The sequence below is a fragment of the Podarcis filfolensis genome, assembly GCF_964270895.1.
Source record: "Podarcis filfolensis genome assembly, chromosome: 9".
In the NCBI taxonomy this organism is placed as follows: Eukaryota; Metazoa; Chordata; class Lepidosauria; order Squamata; family Lacertidae; genus Podarcis; species Podarcis filfolensis.
In genome coordinates, this window is record NC_139610.1 from 67,182,559 (window position 1) to 67,208,716 (window position 26,158).

The window sequence follows — 26,158 nt, forward strand, 5'->3', positions numbered from 1 at the left end:
GGCAATGGTGGCAAGCAGTTTGCCTTATAGAATTTGTGACTGATGTGGGATTTCAACCGGGCTTTCCAGCTGACGTTTGACGCTCTTCGTCAGCTCATTGGCTTGGGTCCCCGGACAGAAGGAAGAAATCTCCTTGGCAATTAACTCTGAACGTTTCCAGTGAGGGGAGCGGAGTTCATCTTTCAAAGTGCTGAGCAGCCTTTAGTTGCTCTGCATGGAAACCTGAGTTCATTTACAGAACCCTAGAACTGCAGAGTTGAAAGGGACCACGAGTGTAATATTGTCTAAACCCCTGCAATGTAGGAATCTTGCCCAATGTGGGGTTCGAACCCATGAACCTGAGATTAAGAATTTCATGCCCCAACGACTGAGCTAATAGGAAACTGCCATTATTATTATTATTATTATTATTATTATTATTATTATTATTATTATTTATACCCCGCCCATCTGGCTGAGTTCCCCCAGCCACTCTGGGCGGCTCCCAATCAAATGTTAAAAACAGTACAGCATTAAATATTAAAAATTTCCCTAAACAGGGCTGCCTTCAGATGTCTTTTAAAGATAGGATAGCTGCTTATTTCCTTCACATCTGAAGGGAGGGTATTCCACAGGGCGGGTGCCACTACCGAGAAGGCCCTCTGTCTGGTTCCCTGTAACCTCGCAATGAGGGAACCGCCCTCAGCTCCGGGGAAAACCACAGGGCTGTCCGGGCTCCATGCAATCGGAGAGGACGCTTCGGAGCCAGACAGTCAATAGCCCTGGTTAACTCCGCATTCCAGCGTGCCACCAGGGAATCAGCTGAAAGGCCATCAACTTGGGATAAAACATCCCCTACCACTCTCTGGAAGCCAGTTGGATCCATTAAGTAGCGGGGGCAGACCATCCGAATCGGTCCCACCTCCCTGCAGAGGGGAAGGGTCGCGGAGAAGTCCAGTTGCACCAGGAAGTGATCTTTATACCATTGGTTCATCTAACTCAATATTGTCTACACAGATTGGCAGCGGTTCTCCAGTTTCTCAGATAGGAATCTCCCAATTTTACCTGGAGATGCTGGCTGGGACGTCCTGCATAAAAAGCAAAATCTCTACCACTGAGCTGAGATTTGTGGCTAGATGGTGCCCTTGGAACTCTGGTGGTGCCCCATCCTCTGGTTGGAGGCTAGGGAGCAGTGTTAGAAATTAGCCAGGCGCCAGGTGCGTTTTGCAACTGGCACAGGTTCGGATTGTGACCAATGGATGCCAGGTGAGTGACTGACATCTCCCATCTGGCTGGCCTCTCTGGCTTTCTTAAGCAGGTAAGCAGAAAAGCTTGTTTATTGCGTTTATATACTGCCTTCGTGACAGCAATCACGAAATTAAAAGACGCCTGCTCCATAAGACGCCTGCTCCATGGGAGAAAGGCGATGGCAAACCTAGACAGCATCTAAAAAGCAGAGACATCACCTTGCCAACAAAGATCCGTATAGTTAAAGCTATGGTTTTCCCAGGAGTGATGTATGGAAGTGAGAGCTGGACCATAAAGAAGGCTGATCGCCAAAGAATTGATGCTTTTGAATTATGGTGCTGGAGGAGACTCTTGAGAGTCCCATGGACTGCAAGAAGATCAAACCTATCCATTCTGAAGGAAATCAGCCCTGAGTGCTCACTGGAAGGACAGATCGTGAAGCTGAGGCTCCAAGACTTTGGCCACCTCATGAGAAGAGAAGACTCCCTGGAAAAGACCCTGATGTTGGGAAAGATGGAGGGCACAAGGAGAAGGGGATGACAGAGGACGAGATGGTTGGACAGTGTTCTCGAAGCTACAAACATGACTCTGACCAAATTGCGGGAGGCAGTGGAAGACAGGAGTGCCTGGCGTGCTCTGGTCCATGGGGTCACGAAGAGTCGGACACGACTAAACAACAACAACATACTGCCTTTTTCTCTGAGGAGGACATGGTTCACACACCCCTCTTCAGTTATTTCTGACAACAACCCTGCGAGGTAGATTAAGAGGTTGTGACTGACTCCAAGGTCACACAGTGAGCTTCGTGGCTGTGTGGGGATTTGAACCCTGATCTCCCATGTCTTAGTCCAGTCCCCTAACCACAACACCACACTAGCTTCCTGCTGCTGTTTGTTTTATTCTGGATTGTTTTATTTGACGTTATAATGCGGAGTAAACCTCTTTGAGATTTTCTCCCCCTTTAAAATATAAAGCGTCATAGAAACGAAATGAATAATAATAGAAATAATACATTTCACTGCAAAAAGAAAGAGGCGTCTAGACATTCCGTTGTGGCAACCGTAACCCATGTTTAAGGTGCCATTTGGTGATGAGCTACAGTGGTACCTCGGGTTAAGTACTTAATTCGTTCCGGAGGTCCGTACTTAACCTGAAACTGTTCTTAAGCTGAAGCACCACTTTAGCTAATGGGGCCTCCTGCTGCCGCTGCGCGATTTCTGTTCTCATCCTGAAGCAAAGTTCTCAACCTGAAGCACTATTTCTGAGTTAGTGGAGTCTGTAACCTGAAGCGTATGTAACCTGAAGCGTATGTAACCCGAGGTACCACTGTATACCTGAGTTTCTAACACTGCTAGACAGTGGTGTGTGTGAGTGCATGTAGAAAACATCCTACTGCACAAAGGTAAAAATTGCATCGCTTGCTCCGCCCAGTTTTGCTTCTGGCCCCGCCCACCACTGGCATGTGGCCCCAGAAAGATTGCCTAGAAGGGGATGTGGCCCTCGGGCTACAAATGGTGCCCCAGTCCTTTCACAGATGCTTTGAATGTGGTCCTTTCGTGACATCTCCCCGGCTGGGGAGGTTTTTAAATTTCGGAAGTCGCTATCCAAAGATCAGCTGCACTGAATAGCACGGTAAGAGTTGGGGTAGCGCTGGTGGTGTGATGCAAATGAGCCCAGGAGTTGTGAAGTATTGCCAAAACATTTCATAGGTGTTCTTGAGAGCCAGGCCAGTGGATGAGTCATCGTGAATAAATGGCAAGAGCTTACGTTTTACGTGCCAATCTAAATAATTGCTTCCTATTTCATGAACCTCGATGGCATGCCATTAGGACGCTGGCTGAATTTTTCAGCTTGCAAGAGGTAAAATAGCTCTTCTTTTTTTCCAAGCGCAAATAATGCTTGTCATCCCCCATAATATAAAAAATAGGGGAAATGTATATGTCTGCTATAGGTCATCATTTTCTTCTGCACAATCAGGGCTTCAAAATTACTTACTTATTGTATTGCTGAATGGCTGCAGTCATACACATGTGTACCTGGGAGTGAGTCCCACTGAATTCAGCGGGACTTACTTCTGAGTAGACCTATCTAGGCTTGTGGTGCTAGAGCACAGACTTCGGCATGCTTACTTAGATGTAAGCTCTGCTGTGCTCAGTGGGGCTTACTCCTTGGTAAGCGTGCATAAGTTTGCAACTTACATTGCTTATATCCTAACCATCTTTAGCCAACAGAGCGAATGGCGAGAGCAAAGGTGAGATACAGATTTAATGGGTGGGGCGTTCACACTTTGCTCCTCAATTTCCACTGTCTTGAATCGTCTTTTAAGATGAAGACACGTACCAAAGCAGACATCGTCACGTAATTTCAATTAGCTTCATCTATGTAAAAGCATTTTTATACCACTTTATATTCCAAAATATCCAAAGCGGTTTACAACTACCTGGAGCTGTTGGGGATTGAACCTGGGACCTTTTGCTTGTGGAACAAACGCTCTGCCGCTGGGCTGCGGCTGCCCACTCTCAAAGAGAAGGCTGTGCGCCTGCTTTTGACTGGCACTGTGGAACAGGAGCCTTGCAGCCGCTTAGGATTTCAAGCAAATGAAAATAAGTTTTCCCTCTTGCACAAACCCTCCTTTTGCATGCATGCCTTTTGAAATGCTAGACATAATTCCTGTTTTGTTTTTAAAATTTTACTTTTTAAAGCATGCGTCTGATCAAAATCTGTCTCTGTGCGTGTATGTATTTTATATATATCTATATATCTGGAAATTAGTTGCAGTCCTCGGGCAGGTTGGCAAGTCGCCAGGGCAATCCTCGGCTCCACAGAGCCTGTGCTTTGCATTGACTTGAAAATCTCCCTTTTTAAGTGCTTGCATATAGATGCCCCCCTCCCCCTTTCTTGCTGATTTACTTTCCTAATACAGACCTGAATCCTTCTCTGTGTCTTCCATTTGGCAGATGTTCAATTTAGAAAACTGGCAGCGGGCTCCAAGATTAACCTTTTTTTATTTAGATTAGGAGAGGCTGGCGGTCTCTGCCTGCCTGCTTTCCCCTCCCTTCTAAGGGTCCTGGGATTTGCCTGTGAAGAGCAGTGTGGGAAAATGCCCTTCGGGTGCCCCGGGGCATCGCTGGAGCACATCTGCTCCTTCTGAGCACCTGCTGAGGTCTTGGGGGGGGGGGACGACCAACCCCAAGCAGCTGGGTCTGGGATCAGCCTCTAATCCCAAGAGAGGAAGGCTGAAGACCTCTCTCTGCTCATTAACATTAAGGCACTTTTGCAAATGCTTCCTTGGAATGAATGGCAGCTGGGAGTGTGGGATTGGGATTGGTTTTTTATATACTGCTTGACTGCAGAAAAAAACCCAACAACCTCAGGGCGGATTACCCCCCAAAAGATGAAACCATAAACTACTTGCTAAAACATTCAGAGCCACAGTGGTGCCTTGGTTCTCAAACAACTTTACCCAAACACTGCAAACCCAGAAGTAAGCGTTCCAGTTTGTGAACTTTTTTTGGAAGTCGAACGTGCTCTGTTTTGAGTGCCACGCTTCTGTTTTGAGTGTTAACGCTGTGGTCTGTCTGTTGTTGCTATTTATTTTGTGTTTTGGTTTCCGTGGCTTTTTTTGTTTTGTTTTTGTGACTGTGTGGAACCCAGTTCAGCTACTAATTGATAGATTGTGTGACTGCAGTACATTGTTTATTGCTTTCATTTTATGCATCAGTGGTCTCGTTAGATAGTAAAATTCATGTTAAACGGCTGTTTTAGGGGTTGTTTTTAAAAGCCTGGAATGGATTCATCCATTTTGTATTACAATGGACCCTCCAGTTATGTACCGCTCTGGATCCATAACTTTTGGGTTACGAATGCAGCAAACCCGGAAGTGTATACTTCCGGGTTTTGCCGCATGTGCAGAAGTGCACATCCCTGGTTGCCCCAATGGTGGTTGTACTTTCCTAATACAGACCTGAATCCTTCTCTGTGTCTTCCATTTGGCAGATGTTCCATTTAGAAAACTGGCAGCGGGCGCCAAGATTAACCTTGTGCATGTGCAAAAGTGCTCAGTTGTGGCACATGTGTGTGCAGAAGCAGCGCCTCTGCCTATAGACTTTTTGGGTTGTGGGCGGACCCCCAGAACAAATTTAATTCGTATCCGGAGTGTCCACTGTACTTTCTATGGGAAAGTGCGCCTTGGTTTGGGAACGCTTTAGTTTTGGAACGGACTTCCGGAACGGATTATTTTTTTTTTATTTTTTTTATAAATTTTTTATTAGATTTTAAACACATAATAAAAGACAATACAAGACAATACATAAACAAACAAACAAACATATAAACACGTATACTTTCTTAACATTTTTTCCTTGGCCTTCTTTCGGCGACTTCCCCATACCTCCCCTTTCTGCATCCCTGTTATCAATCTTTTCAGCATCCCCTAATTTCCATATAAGACTTTCTTTAGATCTTGTTTCTCATATCCAATTGCTAGTCGCTGCAATTCTGTTTTGCATTACCCAAAACATTTTAGCATTCATTAATTTTACAACAGTTCTTAAGATAGATTTTAAACTTCTTCCAATCTTCTTCCACCGTCTCTTTCCCTTGGTCACGGATTCTGCCGGTCATCTCAGCCAGTCCCATATAGTCTATTACCTTAGTCTGCCATTCTTCCAGTGTGGGTAGTTCTTGTGTCTTCCAATACTTTGCTAATAATACTCTTGCTGCTGTTGTAGCGTACATAAAAAACGTCCTGTCTTTCCTTGACACCAATTGGCCTACCATACCCAGGAGGAAGGCTTCTGGTTTCTTCACGAACGTGCATTTAAGCACCTTTTTCATTTCATTATAAATCATTTCCCAGAAAACCTTGATCCTTGGGCACGTCCACCAAAGGTGGTAGAAAGTACCTTCAGTTTCCTTACATTTCCAACATTTATTATCGGGCATGTGATAAATTTTTGCAAGCTTGACTGGGGTCATGTACCACCTATAGATCATTTTCATGATGTTCTCTCTTAAGGCATTACATGCCGTAAACTTTATACCGGTAGTCCATAACTGTTCCCAGTCAGCAAGCATAATGTCATGGCCAATGTCTTGTGCCCATTTAATCATAGCTGATTTAACCATCTCATCCTGTGTATTCCATTTCAACAGCAAGTTATACATTCTTGACAAATTCTTAGTATTGGGTTCCAAAAGCTCTGTTTCTAATTTTGACCTCTCCACCTGGAAGCCAATTTTCCTGTCCTGTTTGAAAACTTCATTTATCTGGTGGTAATGTAGCCAGTCTCTTACTTTAGACTTCAACTTCTCATAACTCTGCAATTTCACTTTCCCCTCCTCATGTTCTATAATTTCCCAATACTTTGGCCATTTGGATTCCATATTAAGTTTTTTCACTTCCTTAGCTTCCATTGGTGACAACCACCTGGGGGTTTTGTTTTCCAGCAAATCTTTGTATCGAGTCCAAACCTTATACAATGCTTTCCTAACAATATGGTTCTTAAAACCTTGATGGATTTTTACCTTGTCATACCATATGTATGCATGCCAGCCAAATCTGTTGTTAAACCCTTCCAAATCCAAAATGTCTGTGTTTTCAAGAAGCAGCCAACTTTTCAGCCAGCAAAACGCCGCTGATTCATAGTACAGCTTTAAGTCCGGCAGGGCAAACCCCCCTCTTTCTTTTGCATCAGTTAATATCTTAAACTTTATTCTGGGCTTTTTGCCCTGCCAGACAAATCTAGATATGTCTTTTTGCCACTTCTTGAAACAATCCATTTTGTCTAAAATCTGCAATGTTTGAAACAAAAACAACATTCTAGGCAGGACATTCATCTTAATAACAGCAATACGGCCTAACAAGGAAAGTCTCAAATTTGACCATACTTCTAGGTCTTTCTTAATTTCTGTCCAGCATTTCTCATAGTTATCTTTAAATAGATTCACATTCTTAGATGTCAAATTAATCCCCAGGTATTTCACCTTCTTTGCTATCATTAAACCAGTTTCACTCTGGAACTTTTCCCTTTCAACAGCTGTTAGATTTTTGTCCAGTACTTTCGTTTTCTGTTTGTTCAACTTAAAACCTGCTACTTGACCAAATACTTGTATTAGTTCTAAAACTCTTTTCGTACTAGTGTCTGGCTCTTGTAAAGTTAAAACTAAGTCATCTGCAAATGCTCTCAGTTTGTACTGTTTAGCTCCGACCTGAATCCCTTTAACCAGCTGATCCTCTCTAATCATATTTAATAGAACCTCCAGGACAGATATGAAAAGTAGTGGGGATATTGGGCATCCCTGTCGTGTCCCTTTTTCAATAGCAAATTCTTCAGTGACCACATTATTTACAATCAGTTTTGCTTTTTGCTCAGAATAAATTGCACTTATACCATTTTCAAAACCTTGGCCTACCCCCATCCCTTGGAGATTCTTTTTCATAAAACTCCAAGAAATGTTGTCAAAGGCTTTCTCCGCATCCACAAATATTAATACTGCCTTAGTATTGATATTAACTTCCAATAACTCCATAATGTCTATTATATTTCTCACATTATCTGACAAATGTCTTCCTGGAAGAAAGCCCGCTTGGTCTTTATGAATCTCCCCCACCAAAACTCTTTTCAGTCTTTTTGCCAAAATGTCTGCAAAGATTTTGTAATCCACATTGAGTAATGATATAGGGCGGTAGTTCTTGACCTGGTTCTTCTCAGTCTCTGTCTTTGGTATAAGCGTAATATATGCTTCTTTCTACGAATCAGGTGCCTTTTTCCCCTCCAAAATTTCGTTACAGACCTCCTTCAACGGTTGCATAAGCCATTCTTTCAAAGCTTTGTAGTATCTGGAGGTCAGTCCATCCGGTCCTGGAGATTTTCCCAATTGCATATTTTGAATGGCTCCCTCAATTTCTTGGTCAGTTATCTTCTGATTCAAAATCACTTTATCTTGTTCCGAAATTTTTTGTAATCCATATTTTTTAAGAAATTCTTCAATTTCTTTGTCGTTCACTGGCCCTTGTGCATAAAGTCTCCTGAAATAGCTCTGAAAACAGTTTCTAATCTCATTAGGTTTATAAATGTTTTTTCCCTCAACTTCTAAGTTGGTAACCGTATTCTGCTTTTGTCTCTTCTTCAGCTGCCATGCCAAAAGTTTCCCACATTTGTCTGCCGATTCGAATGTCTTTTGTCTCATTTGTTTTATTTTCCATTCTATCTCTTGATTCATCAATTCCATATATTGTCTCTGATAAAACTTGATTTCCCTCAGGATTTCATGAGACTTTGGTTTAGATCTCAGTCTTTTTTCTCCTTCTTTTATCTTATCCATGATCTTGTCCTTTCTCTCATTCTGTCTCTTCCTTTTTACGGCATTCTGTTGTATTAAAAATCCTCTCATGACAGCTTTACTTGCGTCCCAAACCACTCTGAGAACTTCTGTTCTCAGATTTATCTCAAAGTAGTCTTTAACTGCCTTCTGGGCCTTTTTATATACCTCTTCATCTCTAAATAGGGAGTCATTCATCCTCCATCTAAAGGAACCAGCTGTTGTTGAGTTCATTTCCATCTTTACAGCGTTATGGTCGGAGCAAGTCTTTGGGCAGATTTCCACTTTCTTGACCTTTGATGCCATCCCACTAGTTATCCATATTTGGTCGATTCTTGTCCATGTCATTTTTGCTTCAGAGAAGAAGGTTCCCTCTCTCTCTAGAGGGTTCCTTGTTCTCCAAATGTCAATCAGATTTATATTGTCAGTCATTTCAAAGAATGTCTTAGGTAATCTCCCGTCCTTGGAGATCACCTGTTTTTGTGCTTTGTCCATATTTGTAGAGACCACTCCATTCATATCTCCCATTAAAATTACATTGTAATCCAGAAAGTCTGTTAATGTCTCATGCAGTTTCTTAAAAAATTCCGACTTCCCTTCGTTTGGTGCATAGACTCCTATTATCAATAATTTTTCTCCTTGTACTCGGATTTCAATTGCTATATACCTTCCTTGTTCATCTTTGAATATTAATTTCGGGGCCAACTTCTCCTTTGCATAAATCACCACTCCTCTTTTCTTCACTTTATCCGATGAGATAAATTCTTGTCCTAATCTTTTGTTGATAAGTAATTTTCGGTGTAACCTAGTCACATGGGTTTCCTGTAAACAAATCAAGTCCAATTGTTCTTTTTTCAGAATGTGGAAGACTTCTCGTCTCTTCCTAGGAAGGTTCAAACCATTACAATTCCAACTTAAGAATTTCAAAGACATCTTGTTATTTATTCAGTTGCCCCTCCAACGGCTCCAAGGAGATCTTCTGTTGATTTTCTAGCTCCAAAAGATAAATTCAAAATGTCTGGTAGGTTTTCTAGGTCCGTAGGTTCCGCCGTTTCCTTAAGAAGGTCCTCCTCGTTTCTTGTCAGGAACTGTTCTTTGTCTTGCACTGTCTTTATCTTAATTTTCTTTCCTTTGTAGTTAAAAGACAGACCTTGTGGGAACTCCCATCTAAATAGTATGTTGTTCTTTCTCAATAGGGTGACCAAGTCCTTATAGTGGGTCCTCGCTTCCAAAATATTTTTAGGAATGTCTTTAAAAATCTGCACACGTGAGTCTCCAATTTCAAGGGCTGTATGGAAATGCAAATTCAATATCTTATCTCTCTCCTCCTGAGATCTCAGAGTTATAAGGCAATCTCTTGGGCTCTTTCTGTTCTGTCTCCTTCCCAGTCTGAAAGCAGTTGTTATCTTAAATTCCTCCTCTTTCAAGCTGTCCTGCCAAAATTCCAGAAATTCTTTTGTCAAATATTCTATCAAGTTATCCTTTTCATTTTCTGGAATCGATCTCAGTCTTAAATTTTTATTTTTTCTCTGTAGTTCCAGTAGAGACAGAGCAGCCTCATGTTCTTCCAGCTTTTTACAGACTGGTACTATCTGTTCCTGTGTATTTCCTGCAGAAAGTTTTGCTTCCTCTGCCGAAACTTTTGCCTCCTCTGCAATCTTTCTAGTTATCTCCGTTCTCTTGAACTAATTTATTTATAGTCTCTGTATTCAAATCCAATTTTGTTGATAATTGATTCAGCTGTTTGGAGTTTTCAGTGCTCTGCTTTGTTAGCACTTCTAGGGTTTCATTTATTTTGACTAATGCTTTGGTTATTGTTACTGTATCCATGGAAGGAGCTGCAGGTGGTACAATTGAGCCTCTTCTTTTTTGTTCAGCTTTGCTTTTGGCCCTTGTTGTTCTCTCCTCTATTGGGCCACTCATATCCCAAGGTCTTTCCCACGGGAATCACTTTCAGGTGGAAAATTCCACAAGTCTGTTTCTTACAGTAAATAGTAGTAGTTATTTCCCTTTAGCCTCTAGATGGAGCAGTTCAGAATTTCCAGTGCAAGGTAACAAAGTTCCCTTCCCAAGCAAACAAAGGTAGCAACCAAATGTCTATATTCTTCTGAGTAGCCAAGTTGTATCTTTCCAAAGTATCTTTCCAAAATTCCAAACTTCTGTCAAATCAAGTCTTTAGTTGTAATCCAGCAGAACACCTACTTTGTAGCAAGTCTCAAATGACAGCTCTCAGTCCCGGTAGCTCACTCCCAGGCAGTCCTCCCCAAGGGTTTAAAGCGGCAGAACTTTCCCTTCCAAGCCTCTTTCGTGCAGGCAAAACAGTTCATAAATCTTCCCCCCCTGCCCCTGCTTGCTAAGGGGGGAGCTGGGTCCGATGCCTGGGTCCTTCACTTTTAAAGCCTTTCTGACAATTGCAGCTTCCTATTTCGATGCTTTATTTACATGCAGTCCGGAGAAGGCAGACTTCCTTATTTTAAACCTTCTCCGCTTTCAGCCAATTTACGATTATTTCCTTGTAAATTTGTTGCTCAATCTTACTCACGGTAGTCCAATTTGTAATCCAAATGTCAGGAAGAAGTCGGCGCTCTCCGTCAATGGCGACGCGGCTTCACTTCACGGGCTGGGTAGCGGCTCTCAGCCCAGCGCTCCCCCGCTGCCACTCCGGAGCCTTCAAAAAGGCTCCCTTGCGATAAAGAGGGGCGCTTTAGGTGCCCACCGAGCCTCCTTGCTCTCAGGCTCTGTGCCTGAGATTTTAGGGGTCCCCGCTTCGCCGTAGCGGTCGGACCCGAACCCGTGAAGAGCCTCCCTGAGCGGAGCTCAGCGAGAGGCGGCCATTAGCGCTGGCGCCAACCGGAAGTCCGGAACGGATTAAGTTTGAGAACCAAGGTACCACTGTAATTCGAAGCTTAAAACTGCAAAATAATAGACTAAAACAAATCAAAAGGGGAGGGGAGGACTAGTGGGTTGTTCTCGTTTTATTTTTATTATGTATTTTGTGTTTATATATTGGGATTTTATGTTGTAGGCGCCCCGAGACCAGCGGTACACAAATTTAAATGACAAGAATAAAAAATCAAAGCTCGTACAAACTTTCTGAGCATCTGGGCAGGCATGTCTAAATACGAATTGCTTCAGCAAAGGCCGAAAAGAAAGCAATGAAGGTTCCTGCCTGCTATCAATAGGCAGGGAGTTCCGAAGTTGCCACACAAAACACAGTTCTTACAGATGTGCAGGTAGTATGCGGAACCGCTGACCTAAGGAGTCGACTGGGCATGTATGGGGCAAAGCGATCTCATGGGTTACATTTTAAAACATAACAAGGCTTAAAGTATGGCTTAAAGGCCGAATCCAGACAGCAGTTTCCCAGACATTTCCTTCCCTGGTTATAAGGCCATGTTCTTAGACTCCCACTGTAGTGGTTTGGGAGAGAAGTGTCCTGCTCTCTTGCAATTTTACTTTTGCCCGTGGAAGTAAAAAGGTATCTCTGCTCTTTTACCTCAGTTGCTCAGCAGGAATAGATTTGTTCCCAGCCTCTTGGATTCTCACGGATGAATGGAAAGTTACTGGGATGACAGTCCTTTGCACTGGTGTTTGTTTGTCCTTTATTTCTCCCTGGTTTTATTACAGAGTAAGTTAATTTTATCTTGTTTATTTAATAACTCTGTTTTTTGCAAGAACATTTTCTTGTGTGTTTTTTTTTTGCGTCAGCATAATTCCACTGCCCCTCCCAGTGTGTCCTGAAGTCCTCCCCACCCAAGAGAGATTTTGCCCACAGACCTTTCTCTTCCTGTGTAATGAATGAAGCATGTGTTGGGTTGCGTGCGTGTTTAAATAGTAAAGGAGCAAATTGGCTCTGTTCCCCGTTAACATTTAACTTGCTCTCTGAGGCTTTCCATCTGCTGCAGGAATTTCTGAAATTGCTATGTTTCTCCTGCCTGATCCCTGGTTGCCCCAATGGTGGTTGTAAAGCCTTACTTTGGAATTACCCAGAGGTCCGGCGGTCCGCCAACCCCGTGGCCAGAGGGGGAAAACAATTCCAGAGACTTCTTGGTCAGAGAAAAGAGATTTATTGAGATCTGCGCAGAGGCAGCCAGTGGAGTCCTCTCCAAAGACTGGCTACAACGATACAAGTAAACAAGCATTTTTATACCTGAGAGCATGTCCATCTCTTCCCACCTCTTCAAATTCTCCAATCAGCTGGCAAGGTTAAGCTTATTTCCTTATATGGCATATGACTATCTGACTAGCTAAGCCCACCTCCTTCCCTTGTTTGTGTGCTCCTCTCTTGCGTTACTGCAGCAGAGAGCATGTGCAGAAAGCAACTGCAGTTTCGGCAGAAAGAGGAAGTGGGCCTCTTCCCTGCCAGCCGCTGCTCGCTCTCTGCTAGCCGGCAGAAAGAGGAAGTCGGCCTCTTCCAAACTCAGCAAAGCAAGCAATTTATCAGAGCAATTTACTTTAGAAAACAATTTATCAGAGCAGAGCAATTTACTTAAATATAAAATACAGGGAATACCTTCCCTCTCCCTTCACTCCCTCCTCTTCTTTTGGGACAACCTATCTCCTAGGTTCGTCCTGGTCTCTCGGGTTTATAATCCTGGGGAAGAGCAATAAGGGCCATGATTCTTTTTGCATCACACCTTGTAAGCATTGCACGAAGCAGGGTATACAGAGGCAAAGAAGCAAAAGGGTTAACAGCGGCCCTGCTAATAATACCACAATATGCCTGAGCCAACTGCCATGAGGCAGCCAGGAATATAACCAACCCCATAGATCACCTCCTGTAGTTTTCAGCGGGTTCCTGGCTATCATTGTTTCCATGTGATCAATGGTGGCTGAAATGCTGACATTATTATCTGGGACATATCTATTTTATTGCTGAAGGGCCCACTGATACTCGTGCTCTATCAGCTGCCTTGCTTCTTGGGAGGTTGTGTCCCACCTCTCTAAGGAGGAGCCTATTATCTTAACCAATTTTCCCACCTGTCCTTGTGGATGCTTAATACTCTCATGATTTCCTCCCAACATACTGTATCCGAAAGGGGCTTCTCCCTCTACATATATTAACATATACCCACAGGAATATATATCCACCCTTGCAGAGGCCTGACACACGGAGTGACCATATCAAAGAGTTCTGGCCCCAATATCAAAAGTCCTGGCGGTGCCTCAGAATTTGCTGGAAAAAAGTCTCTACGTTGGGGACGCTGCCCGCGGGCGTCCCTCCCATCCACTTGTCCAGCCGTGCATAGAAGTGTCAGCGTCCGGAGTGACACCAGCAAGGCAGTTGTCTGGCGCTCTTCTGGAGATGGTTAGCTTCAGAGGATCATCAGGATTTGGTGTAACTGTCCAATCTAAAATAGCCTTCTTCACTTAAGTGTGGTGGACCCAAGGGGTGAGGTCAGCAACTTTAACAGCAGTGGGCCTGGGTCCACCTGTTAGAAAGAGAGAAAATCTCGGGAGAGTAACTGCACATAATTATCAAACTGCACATTTTGACTAGCAGGGGGGGTTATTGCAAAACTGAGTGGACAAAGGCTGGTCCATTGTCAGATCCTATTGACCTAGGTAGCCCATAGCGGGGAATGATCTCCCTAAGCAGGCACCTGGTTACTTCAAATGCCTTTTCAGTTCTGGTAGGCCAGGCTTCAACCCATCCTGTATACGTGCAGATCGCCACGAACAGGTAGCGGTATGGTCCACAGCGGGGCAATTTAGTGAAATCCACAACAAGGTCTTCCAAGGCTACCACTGCATAGCCTGCTTTTCGCTGTCCAGCCTTAACAAAGCTGCTTCCATCCACAAACCATGAAGGCCAGTGGGGGTTTGCTTCATCTTTGAGGTCAGGCCTGCTAAAATATTCTTCATCCATTACTTCAATGCAATCGTGCATCTGGTTCCTCACCTTCTCCTACCGGCAACAGGGTAGCTGGGTTGAGGGTGGTGGTGGCCTGAAACTTCAAACGCGGATGCAGCAGTAACATCTGGCACTTTCTCATCTTCGCTTGGGAGAGAAAATAGGTACCCTTCATGTCAAGCAAAGCTGGGACTGCATGCAGGGTCACACAAATGGTGTCTTGGCCAAAGGTGAATTTGTCTGCTTTGTTCAGTAGGGTGGCTACTGCCACAACTGCTCTCATGCACGGCGGTAAGCCTTGTTCTGTAGGCGTTAGGCGCTCAGATAGGTATGCCACTGGCTGTTGCCAGCTTCCCAATTTTTGGCACAAAACCCCTTTCGCCGTCCCTTGGTCCTCATCCACGAATAGAATAAAGGGTTTCTCAGGATTTGGGATGCCAAGCGCTGGGGCGTGCTGTAGTGCCTTCTTCAAATTCACGAAGGCTTGCTGTTGTTCTGTGCTTCAAACAAAGGGGTCTCTCTCAGTTCCTCTGGTTGACTCATGTAGAGGCTTGGCAATGATGCTGTAATTAGGTATCCATATCCTACAAAATCCTGCAGACCCCAGAAAGCCACAGAGTTCTTTGGTTCTGGTATCAGGATAATAGCCTGCTTCCTTTCTTCACTGGTAACAAAGGGGTGTTTCACTGTGATTGGCATTGCCTCAAGATCCTATGTTGGAGCAGTCGCTCTAGATGCACCCACACTCCTTCAGTCGCCCTTCGTGGGATGGGATACTTATTTACTGCAACAGGATTGACAAATGGCTTGGGCTTCACGATTATTGGTGGGATATTCTTTGCCATTCCTAGGGGGTTCACTTGTTCCAGAATACTGGCGGGGATGGGTCCCTCCTCTTCTTTTACCATCATGAGGCGCCAGTACTCCCTCAGGGGTGCCTCCACAACCAGTTCCCCAAGTGACATAGTGGACAATGTGGCTTCTCCCGATGGCTTAAAAGTAATTTGGGCTTGCAACTTTACCAACAAATCTCTTCCTAATAATAGAATAGGGCATTCTCTCTCTTCCAGTGCCCTTCCTGTCGGCAGATGGCGCACTGATTCCTCCCCAGGCGGCTTCGCCCTCCTCCCCGGGCACTTCCTCTTTCCTGAGGGGTGGGTGTGGTAGCCTGTAATGCCATCAACTTCCTTGTTTGATACTTCTCCTTTTTTCTCTGGGCTTCCTCATCTCTCTGATTGTAAGTGGTTTGAGCTAACTCCAACATCCATTGCAGCCCATGGTCAATGCACCCCTCATGCTTCTGGATTTTTTTCTTTTGGCGAATATCGGACGCTGCCTGAGCTACAAAGGCAGCCTTTATAATGGGGGCGTTGGCAATATCATCTGGGTTCTCCTCAAAGGTAGGGTTCTGATTTCTCCAATTGCACACATCAGCACTTGAAAAAGGCACATGTTGGACTGTATAAGTGCATGGTGGTGCTTCCCCACCCTGTCCTGGGGGGGGGGGCTGGTGGGTCATACACTCTGCGTAGAGGCATCGTTGCAGTCCCACCCTTTTTCTGTGCCTTATGGGACTTATGGAGGGACGCCCTGGTTGCTGCTTCTATCCATTTCTTCTGCCATTTCTTCCCTTGTGTTGGGGAACATCCTGCTGCTGCCAACAAATGGGAACTAACATCCACTTCTTTCGCCTAGGGTTGTACATACTGTTGCAATCTCAATGTCTGATACTGAGTCCGCCTTTTTCCTTTCTTTGCTAACTCAATTAGTCCCTTCATAAACTCCTCATCATCCTCTTCCTCTTCTCTCTAATTCATCAACCTTGGAGGGTTCAGGCTGAGGGCCGGCTCCTCCCTGGTCCTGGGGACCTGGGCCTCGGGGATTCGCTAGAGGGGCAGTTGGTGGAGCATAGGGTGGCGGCGGTTTAATGACTTCCCCCTCTTCTCCCTCCGGATCTGGTATCACCGGGGGGCCTTTCTGACTTCCCTGCCGGTTGGACTGCACAAATTGTATTTTGTGGGGCGTCGCCTCGGCAGGCTTTCAGCCACGGTGGATTATTTTCTACATTGATTTTCCAGGTAGAAATATAGGGGATCTGGTCTGGGTGGACGTTCAAGATATTTTGATATAGTGGGTTGATTAGTTGCAAATTAAATCTGCCCTCCGAGGGCCAATTAGTTCCTTGGGTGGGCCAATCAACCTCACATAATGTCCTCATCCTCTCTCTTCTCAATTTGAACCCCAATCATCATGCTTCGTAGCTGCTTTCCAATTATTCAAGAAACATTGCAAAGGGGTACATTTACTACCTCCGGACCCCATTTTTCAGATACTCCGCTCCTAACCGGGCTTAAGATCCTTTCACACTTCACACACTACAGACTGTGACTTGGCGAACTCGCGTTGCCAAGAAATGCACAGCCCTGCAATCGCTCGGCCAAGGGGACGCTAAGCCCCGGCCCACACTTGACAATTCAGCCACTGGAGTATCTGACATGCAACATACAAAACACACCCCAATATAATTCCAACATGCAACACACAAAACACACCAAAATAATTTTCCCTCTGTTTCCCCTTTCCCCAACCTTACCGGCGGCACTCTACTGCCACCTCTGTTTCCCCTTTTCCCTTTTCCCGTCCCTGGCTGGCGGGGCGGCACCTTATTGCCACTTTTTCTTTTCCCCTTTTCCTTACTGGCGGCACTCTACTGCTCACAGCCAGTTTTCCCTTTGTCCCTTTTCTGGCGGCACTCTACTGCTCACGGCCAGGTGAAGCTGATCAGGCTTCCTACCACGCCCTTTCCCTTGGGCTTACCTGTTCCGCTGCGGACCCCTCCTTCGGCCGTCCTCTTTTCTCCCCCGACTGGGTGTCTCGGCTCAGGCACAGCGTGGCGATCTCCCCCTACGAACTGGCAGGGTGCGCGCTGGAGATTGCGAGCGGTGGTCCTGGTTGCTCACCCGGTCGAGTCTGGCCCCTCGGCTGGGGGTGGGGACCTCTTCCCGGCCAACGCACCAAATAAAGCCTTACTTTGGAATTACCCAGAGGTCCGGCGGTCCGCCAACCCCGTGGCCAGAGGGGGAAAACAATTCCAGAGACTTCTTGGTCAGAGAAAAGAGATTTATTGAGATCTGCGCAGAGGCAGCCAGTGGAGTCCTCTCCAAAGACTGGCTACAACGATACAAGTAAACAAGCATTTTTATACCTGAGAGCATGTCCATCTCTTCCCACCTCTTCAAATTCTCCAATCAGCTGGCAAGGTTAAGCTTATTTCCTTATATGGCATATGACTATCTGACTAGCTAAGCCCACCTCCTTCCCTTGTTTGTGTGCTCCTCTCTTGCGTTACTGCAGCAGAGAGCATGTGCAGAAAGCAACTGCAGTTTCGGCAGAAAGAGGAAGTGGGCCTCTTCCCTGCCAGCCGCTGCTCGCTCTCTGCTAGCCGGCAGAAAGAGGAAGTCGGCCTCTTCCAAACTCAGCAAAGCAAGCAATTTATCAGAGCAATTTACTTTAGAAAACAATTTATCAGAGCAGAGCAATTTACTTAAATATAAAATACAGGGAATACCTTCCCTCTCCCTTCAGTTGTACGTCACGGGCTGGTTTGACGCAGAGGAATGGTGGAAGGAACCAGCTGGGGAGCCCCCAAGAGAGGAAGGCTCAGAATCTGGGCAGTGGTAGTAGGACGACCATGAGTGGTCAGAGGAAGAAGAAGAGGTGTCAGAAGCTAAAGAGGCAACAGGGCTTGGTGAGCAGGGAGAGTCTGTGGCAGAGAGCAGTCCAGAAGCTGAAGCTGAAGAAAGGGAGAGGAGTTGGGCTGATGAAGAAGCACAGGGGTCTCCCACTCCTGCTGTGACCAGCTCCCCTGCTGCCCAGTCTGCCAGGACCAGGAGAGGCATGAAGAGGGAGGAGGTAAGGCAGGCAACGCCAGCGTAGTCTCAGATTGCTTGGGGAAAACCCAAGAGAGGAGTCGTCTTAGGCAGCTGTGGGAAGGCTCTGCAACTGCCTCATAGGGGCAGATCTATTGAAGAAGAGTTGCTGTGCACTTTAGGCCTGGCAGACCTGAGCACATCCTGTTTCTTCTAATAAAGAAGTGGTGGTTTAGTGGTGGCTTGCTTCTGACACCCCGTTCATTTCAACGGAGCTTGCACAGGAGAAATCCCTGCTGGACCCTAAGAGCTTGACTCTGCACATTCCACCAGCTGCCTTGATGCCTTGTCCCTTCCAAGGACACAGTTCTGGATTTTAAGCTTTAAAGTCCTAAACAGCTTGAGACCCACCCTGGTACCTTCAGGACTGCTTTCTCCCCTGTGAGTTTTCTGAGATCATTCTTAGAAGCCCTTCCCTGGGTTCTCCGGCTGCAGGAAGGGGCTGTGAGCCTGGGGATTTGTGGTGGGACAACAATGAGTGGTCAGAGGGAGAAGACTGAGAGGTGGTGGTGCTGGAAGTTGGAGAGGTCATAGGGCTTAGTCAGCTGGGAGAGTCTGCAGAAGAGAGAGGTCCAGAATCAGAGGCAGAAGCTGCAGCAGGAGAGGACGGAGGCCAAGAGGCAGAGATGGGTCAGTCTGGCAAAGAGGTGCAGGGGTGGGTCTCCCTCCTGCTGTGATAAGCTCCTCTCCCTCCTGGTCTCCCAGAACCAGGAGAGGCATGAAAAGGGCGGAGGAGAGGTTGGCTGCATGCGGGTGCAGTTGCCGGTCGTTCAGAAAAAAAGCCCCGGAGACAGCGTTCGAAATTCGCAAGGTGTATTTTGCACCTGGCTATTGGCCGCTTGCGACCAAGCGAAGATGCCCAGGTGCCAGGATAGCACCTGGCGTCTCCACCATCTGGAGGTGCTTGCCTCGGGATCCCTGGATCTTGACTGTTTTCACATACAGTGGTACCTCAGGTTAAGTACTTAATTCATTCTGGAGGTCCGTTCTTAACCTGAAACTGTTCTTAACCTGAAGCACCACTTAACTGTCACGGTGTTCTGTTGCACCAGAAGCGGTTTAGTCCTGCTGGCCACATGACCCGGAAAGCTTTCTGAGGACAAACGCCAGCTCCCTCAGCCTGAAAGCGAGATGAACGCCGCAACCCCATAGTCGCCTTTGACTGGACTTCACCATCCAGGGGTCCTTTACGTTTATCTTTTTACAGCATTCGAGCGCAAAAAAACCAATTACAGTGGTACCTTGGGTTTAGAACTTAATTCGTTCCGGAGGTCTGTTCTTAACCTGAAACGGTTCTTAATCTGAAGCACCACTTTAGCTAATGGGACCTCCTGCTGCTGTCGCACGATTTCTGTTCTCCTCCTGAAGCAAAGTTCTTAACCCAAGGTAATATTTTTGGGTTAATGGAATCTGTAACCTGAAGCGTCTGTAACCTGAAGCGTATGCCACCAGAAGCGTATGTAACCCGAGGTATCACTGTAAAAGCAAGGCAGATTGTCATAAAAGCGGCTAGCCGTTCAAAAAAGCAATAGGTAAACAGCTGCAAAGGCCTGTTGGCATAAAACGATCTTTAAGAGATTCCCGAGAGTCAGAAAAGCTTGTTTGTGGCATTTGCACATTACGTGTGTGCGCACTTAAAATACCATTTGCAGCGTAATGTCTGAAGCAGTCCTGAGTATTTACTAGACCGGCAGCTATCTCCTTTTGCAAGATGCATGCAGGCAAGAAGCTAGATGTTTTTGCATCATCACAGGAACTGACCCAAGGTGGGGAGTGGTGATATGACACAGGGAACTGCCCTCCCTCCCTCAGTGAGTCACCTCATCTCTTGCTTCTGCTTGCGAGTGACTTCCTGTCTCTGCCCTTCTGTATAAAAGCAAAAACGCCAGATTGCCCCTGCCTTGGAAAAATGGCAAGAGCGGAGCGGCAGAGGCCTTGAAAATATGGGGAGCCCCACAGAAGCCTCAAGAAGGTCGCTAGGAAGGAAGGCATGGACTCCCACTGTTCACAGGAAGCTGAGGTGAGGGGCAGAACTTAGGTGAACTGGTGAGGCCACCAGTGGCCGAGGTTTAAGGGTGGTGTAGCAGTTAGAGCGATGGACTGGGTTCAAATCCTTAACAAATCCTGGGTGGCCTTGGGCCAGTTGTTCAGCCTCAGCCCAGTCCTACTTCTAATAATAATAATAATAATAATAATAATAATAATAATAATAATAATTCATTATTTATACCCCGTCCATCTGGCTGGGTTTCCCAAGCCACTCTGGGCAGCTTCCAACAAAACACTAAAATACAACAACCTATTACACATTAAAAGCTTCCCTAAAGAGGGCTGCCTTCAGATGTCTTCTAAAAGTCTGGTAGTTGTTGTTCTCTTTGACATCTGGTGGGAGGGCGTTCCACAAGGCGGATGCCACTACCGAGAAGGCCCTCTGCCTGGTTCCCTGTAACTTGGCTTTTTGCAGTGAGGGAACTGCTAGAAGGCCCTCGGCGCTGGACCTCAGTGTGTGGGCAGAACGATTGAGGTGGAGACGCTCCTTGTCGTGAGGACGAAACAAGGAGTAGGCGAGGAACTGCATGCACCACCTTAAGCTCCTTGCAAGAAAGGCATGGGGGTATAAAATGCAGCAATAAAACAAATAATTCCTGGTGAGCTGTTGCTGGGTCAGTGTAGACAACATTGAATTAAACAGACTGAAGATCCCCTTCCAGCGCTACAATTCTAAGATTCTGTGACCCACAAATTCCTGACTCCCGCTGTGTTGGCTGGAAGGGGAGAAGGCAAGGCTGCCTTAGATCATTCGACAGATATCTTTGCAAACCACAATGGAGGCGTCAGGGAGCTTTTCGCTTTTTTCTGGTTTCATTTGTGAAGTTCTGTCAACTCCAAAAAGAACCAGTCTGGTCAAAAAAAAAAAAAGCAAAACTAGCCCAGGTTCCTTTTATGCTGCGAAACAAAACACAGCAGGGTGGGAAGTTCCCTTCGTTTCCAACCGAAGTCACGCCATGGAATGAACCGAAGGGAATCCTCTCCCCTGTTTTATCATCAGGGAAGTTTAATCATTACTTTCTGTGTTTGCAATTTTAGAGCGCTACTGTCTTTTAAAAAGAATTCGTTTTTATTAAATTTTCCACTTTATCAATCCAATCCAGTCACATTAAATACCGTATTTTTCGCTCTGTAGGACGCACTGGACCATAGGATGCACCGGACCATAGGAGGGGGAGAACAGGGAAAAAATATTTTTTCTTGTTCTCCCCCTCTAAAACAAGGTGCGTTCAAGAGCAGGTTGGGGAACAGCGCAAAGGCTGCGCGCAGCCTTGCCGTTGCCCCCCAAGCTTGTGGGGCTGGTGGTGGTGGGAAGTGCTGCTTTCCCCCACCGCCAGCCTCAAAGATCCCTGAAGCCTTTGGAGTGCAGCGGGACCTTGCGCTGCGCTCCAAAGGCTTCGGGTTCCTTTCGCTGACCCAAAGCCTTTGGAGCGCAGCGTGAGTTCCCGCTGCGCTCCAAAGGCTTGAGGCTTCTGGGACAGCCTTTGTGGCCTCCGCAGGGCAGCGGGGTGCCTTCACCCCGCTGCCCTGCTGAGGCTTTGTGCAGCTAACCCCGAAGCCTTTGGAGCGCAGCGCGAGGTCCCACTGCGCTCCAAAGGTTTCAGGCGGCTATCCCTGAAGCCTGGAGAGCGAGAGGGGTCGGTGCGCACCGACCCCTCTCTCCAGGCTTCAGCAAAAGCAATGCGTAGCCTCTGGAGTGCGGAGGGAGCGCTCCCTCTGCACTTTGAAGGCTTCACGTTGCTTTCGCTGAAGCCAAGGAGCCTGCATTCGCTCCATAGGACGCACAAACATTTCCCCTTCATTTTTGGAGGGGAAAAAGTGCGTCCTATAGAGTGAAAAATACGGTATTCCAAATTATACATAGACATATCAAATAATCTGAATATTCTGCCAAATTATAATTTTTTAATAGGACTTCCCATGCTTCAAGTTCGGAACGAGAGCGCTACTCTCAAGTGTCCTCTTGAGCAACCAGGCTCCCCAACTTGCAGCGTATTGGGTCAGCTGCTTAGAAAAGCAGCTTTGGGGGGAGCAAACTGACCCCCCCCCAAAAAAGCTCAATATGCTAAGAGGAAGTTTCAGTCTGAACACAGCTGGATAGTAGACTCCCTGCTTAGAAACCAGTCCATCTCCGCATATGTCTGTTTGGAACATGTGGAATGGGGTGGGGTTAGGGCAGGCCCAGCCGGCCCGTGGCCTGCTTGCAGATGTACAAGATCTTGTTTGCAAAAAAGCCTACAGTGCAATTCTGCCTTGCAAAAATGGGTCATCCTAGTGCAATTCCCTCGCGATGCAGGAATCTCAGCTAAAGCATCCAGGACAGATGACCATCCAACTTCTGCTTAAAAACCTCCAAGGAAGGAGTCCACAACCTCCAGAGGGAGACCGTTCCATGGTCAAACAGCTCTCACTGTCAGAAAGCTCCTCCTGATGTTTGGTCAAAATCTCCTTTCAATTCAATTCAAGTCCCACCCTCCAGAACAGGAGTAAACAAGCTTGTTCCTTCTTTGTGTGTGGTGGCACCATATTTTGGGACTGCCTGTGTTATCCACACCAGGCAGGCTCCTTCCCTCCTCTTAAAACGTCGAGAGAAGTTGGGTTTGTTTTATTTCTTTTTAGCTACCGTAGATTTGTATTATCTCTTGGATCATTCGGTCCTTTTTTTTTACTCAATAGTTTAAATGCTTCGCGTGTGCGCATGTGTAAACTGCTTAGATGCAGTTTAAACTGCTTAGATGCAAATGTTTTCAGCAGGGGGCCGGTCCACTGTCCCTCAGACCTTGTGGGGGGCCGGACTATATTTTGGAACAAAAAAAGGGAATTGCTATGCCCCACAAATAACCCAGAGATGCATTTTCAATAAAAGCACAAATTCTGCTCATGTAAAAACACCAGGCAGGCCCTACAAATAACCCAGAGATGCATTTTAAATAAAAGGACACAATTCTACTCACGTAAAAACACCAGGCAGGCCCCACAAATAACCCAGATATGCATTTTAAATAAAAGGACACATTCTACTCAGGTAAAAACACCAGGCAGGCCCCACAAATAACCCAAAGATGCATTTTAAATAAAAGGACACAATTCTACTCGGGTAGAAACACGCTGATTCCCAGACTGTCTGCGGGCTGGATTTAGAAGGTGATTGGGTCATATCCAGCCCTCGGGCCTTAGTTTCCCTACCCTTGGCTTAGAGGTTTTCTCGCAATCAAGAAAATGCAGTTTTTTAAAAGTAAAATAAATCTAGTCCCACATCCCTTTCTCAGGGGACCAACCAGATGACACTGGGTAGCCCACAAGCAAGATTTAGCTCTCTCCTATTTGTGATCCCCAGAAATTGGTCCTCAGAGCTTTAAGGCACATGTTCAATTATATGCAAGTTGGCCTTTGTGCAAATCGGTTCTCTGGGTTTTTGGCTTATGAAGTTGCTGGACTGTTAAGATCTTCTGCAGATGCATATCTTAAAAGTCCGTTGCTGCAGTTGCTTAGGGCAGGGATGGGGAGCCTCTGCCCCCCAGATGTTGCTAAAACGCAACTCCCATCAACCCCAGCCGCCCTTGCAAGTGGTCAGCAACATCTGGAAGACAACACCCTGACCTATGGCCATTTTAAAAGCTCTCTTGTCTCTACAAGATTAATTTGGTGTATAAAGATTTCTCGGAACGAACTTTGTGGAGATTGAAAGTTTTGTCTTGCAATGTTGTTGTTGTTGTTGTACTAGAATTGTCGAGCCCAATTCAAAGTGTTGGTGCTGACCATTCAAGCCCTAAAAGGCCGCGGCCCAGTATACCTGAAGGAGCATCTCCACTCCCCTCGTTCAGCCCAGACACTGAGGTCCAGCTCTGAGGGCCTTCTGGCGGTTCCCTCCCTGCGAGAAGTGAGGTTACAGGGAACCAGGCAGAGGGCCTTCTCGGTGGTGGCACCCGCCCTGTGGAACGCCCTCCCATCAGATGTCAAAGAATAAACAGCCATTTGACATCTAGAAGACACCTGATGGCAGCCCTGTTTAGGGAAGTTTTAAATGACAGATGTTTTAATATATTTTTAATCTTTGGTTGGAAGCCGCCCAGAGTGGCTGGTGGAATAGAAATAATAAATTATAATTACAGTGGTACCTCGGGTTAAGATCTTAATTCGTTCTGGAGGTCTGTTCGTAACCTGAAACTGTTCTTAACCTGAGGTACCACTTTAGCTAATGGGGCCTCCCGCTGCTGCTGCTGCCGCCGCAGCACGATTTCTGTTCTCATCCTGAAGCAAAGTTATTAACCCGAGGTACTATTTCTGGGTTAGCGGAGTCTGCAACCTGAAGCGTCTGTAACCCGAGGTACCACTGTATTATTATTAGTTTGTTTCCAGTGCCGACTTTCATCATTTTGTGCTTGCCTGAAAGCAGGCAGAGGGAACGCCGTTTAGATCCTACAGGTGCACCCAGGCTATTTGTAAATCTCACAATTGCAAGCTTTGTCAGCAGCTTGACCAAAGAGCTGGCTAACTTCCTAGGCGTCCGATTTCGCAACCTGGCAGAAGCTTTTCCAAGCTGAACGTGCTTTCCCACGGACCTCGGCCTGCAGCTACGGGTTCCTTTTAACCAGAGTATATTTATTGCAGTGGGGGAAGGGAGGCAAGCAGTGCATGTGGTGAACAACTGCTGGGGGGCATGGATGGGGGTACAGTGAGGGGCAAGCATCCGACCTGGATAGCCCTCTTATCATGGATGCTTTAGTTGAGATTCCTGCATTGCACGGGGTTGGACTAGATGACCCCTGGGGTCCCTTCCAACCAGGGTGGATAAAAATCAGATAATAAGATTTTTAAATTTCAAATTGGATTTTTAAAATAAAATGCTTTTGTAGGAAAAACCTTTCTGAAGATACTTTTTCTATTTAAGTTACATTATAGTCCAAAGGCTATTCATCAGGAAATAAGGATTTGTTTTTCATGTGAGCTAAAACTCAGTCTAAGTAAGCACATCAGTTAACAAACATGGATACATATACTATAACGTTATTGTTTTAGTTAAATAAATTGTTTAAATTCTTATTAAGGAAATGATTCTTTTTCTCCTTCCAATAGAGTACAGCAGAAAAGTTGTCCAAATATAAACAGTCAACTTTTTAAACCTCACAATAATTTCATAATTATCTGTCTTACGTTTTTTCCTAATAGTGTAACCAAATCAGTAAATGTTGATTTAACTGTAAAAACTACTCTGAACATTTATTATTCCAAAAATAAAACCTTCCTCTGGTTGCAAATATTAAGATTAAACCAGCAAGAACGAGTTTTTCTGTGAAAAAAATAAAATGATTTAAATCAAGTCTTACTGACTAGTGATTTCAATCATGATTTGAATCGATTTGATTTAAATCAAATCCACCCTGCTTCCAACTCTACAGTTCCATGATTCCATGACAGCTGAGTTGCTGTTGCTTATAGGGAAGGCGACAGATGAGGCATTGGGGAGGTCAGTGCAGTGCAGACGCACAGGCAGAGCCATTCCAGCACCCCTGCCGGCGTGTTCGCTCTGCGCCCAGCTCCTCTTACTCTCAGCGTCCCAGCAAGCAGTAGTGACTTGGCTGCTGGGAGGTCAGGTGAGACCCACCACCTGGAGTCTGGGGGCCAGTTTTAAGCTGACTTCCTGAACAAACCCAAACAGTTGGTTTTATACAACTTAAATTGGCGATCGGGAGCCAGTGCCCTCTCCGTTGTGGCTGAACTGCAGTTCCCATCATCCCCGGAAAAGGGCCACAGGGCACAATGGGTCAGTGCGTCT

At 45.8% G+C, this 26,158-nt stretch overlaps 1 protein-coding gene across 3 annotated transcripts in view; it reads left to right on the top strand.

Annotated features, from left to right (window-relative positions):
• Positions 1 to 26,158, top strand: part of CCNI (cyclin I) — a 65,055-nt gene that overhangs the window by 12,771 nt on the left and 26,126 nt on the right. Inside the window, exon 1 of one of the 3 annotated variants that reach the window (XM_083571620.1) lies at positions 20,239 to 20,353. The exons of the other annotated variants lie outside the window; for them this stretch is intronic. The gene's annotated coding sequence lies outside the window, so the exon portion shown is untranslated. Of the gene's footprint in view, positions 1 to 20,238; positions 20,354 to 26,158 lie in introns of those variants that run through there. 3 annotated transcript variants of the gene reach the window in all.